The sequence below is a fragment of the Rhinopithecus roxellana genome, chromosome 9 (assembly GCF_007565055.1).
Source record: "Rhinopithecus roxellana isolate Shanxi Qingling chromosome 9, ASM756505v1, whole genome shotgun sequence".
Classification (NCBI taxonomy): Eukaryota; Metazoa; Chordata; class Mammalia; order Primates; family Cercopithecidae; genus Rhinopithecus; species Rhinopithecus roxellana.
Window position 1 is genome coordinate 43,908,901 of NC_044557.1, and position 1,290 is coordinate 43,910,190.

Genomic DNA, 1,290 nt, shown 5'->3' on the forward strand with positions numbered 1-1,290 from the left:
TTACTTGAGCCTACTGTGCATGTTGTTCATTCTCAGTGACCTCAAATCACACACTGTTCTTTTTCCTGGGTGACACTTATCTGTCATGGCTGCACCACCTGGTCACTCAGTGAACGGTGGAACAATGTTCTTGCCTTAAAGTGGGATTCTAGAATTCAGTTGTTCACATATTTTAGGAATGGAAAGATAATTTTCTTGCTTAAGGGAATGACACATGGGTAAATTGTAGCATACAGTGGCATCAGCATTACTCAATCATCACCAGTGATGGCAAGTGCCAGCAGATAAGGTGCAAGTAGAGGACAAGACATTGGGAGATCAGGAGGTGGAGTCATAACAACTTAGTTGTTATGTTGAAAATATTGATGATAAATCTTGTGGATTCATCTGGTTTCTTGTGATTGTCCTAGAAAACATACATTTGAAACAAGAGAAACTAGAAACTGTGATATAAAATTTAAAGCATGTGAAGAGCCAGAGTGCCTCCATGGTCACCTTGAAATAGTCCCTCATATGCTGTGGACATTGTTAGAGTGACTGCAATGAGAGAGACAGAAATACTTAGATTTTCCAGAAGATATTATCTAGTGACTGAACTACTGCTGGTCTCTGGAAGGATAAAATGCCACCTTAATTGATGGGTCAGATGGGTGGCTTATTCCATGAAAGGTGGAGTCTTGTCTTAAATTTATAATAAAATGAGGCTCATCCTTTGTTTATGTCCCTTGGCCTGAAATATATTTACATATATATGTATATTTATATATGTATAATGTGAATATATGTAAAATATACATGTTTTACATACATATTATATAAAGTAAATATATAAATGTAAAATATATTTACATTAATGTAAAATGTATGTATAATACACCATACATATGTTTTAAAATGTATATAAACGGAAGAATACCCACATTAGTTCCTTAATCTGTGGAGTACAGGCTATTATGGTGGGAAAGTCCAAGTAGAAGCTCCTGAAATTACTCTGCTCTACCCAGATAGTATTTAAAAGTGAAAGGGCTATGCAAAGGCACATGAGTAATGGAAAGTGTCAGCAGCTTATTATAAAAACTTACTTAGATGGTAATGCCAGTTGCAACTAAAGTTCCAAGTGTAGTATCTTTATTGGAATAATCACAATCCTAGAACTTGGTATGCAACTAATGATTTAGCAAATGCTTTTGGCTCCATCTTTATCACTAAAGAAAATCATAAACAGTATATGTTTATGCAGCAGGGTCAACAGTGTATACTTAAGGTTTACTCTAGGGTCATGTCAATTAT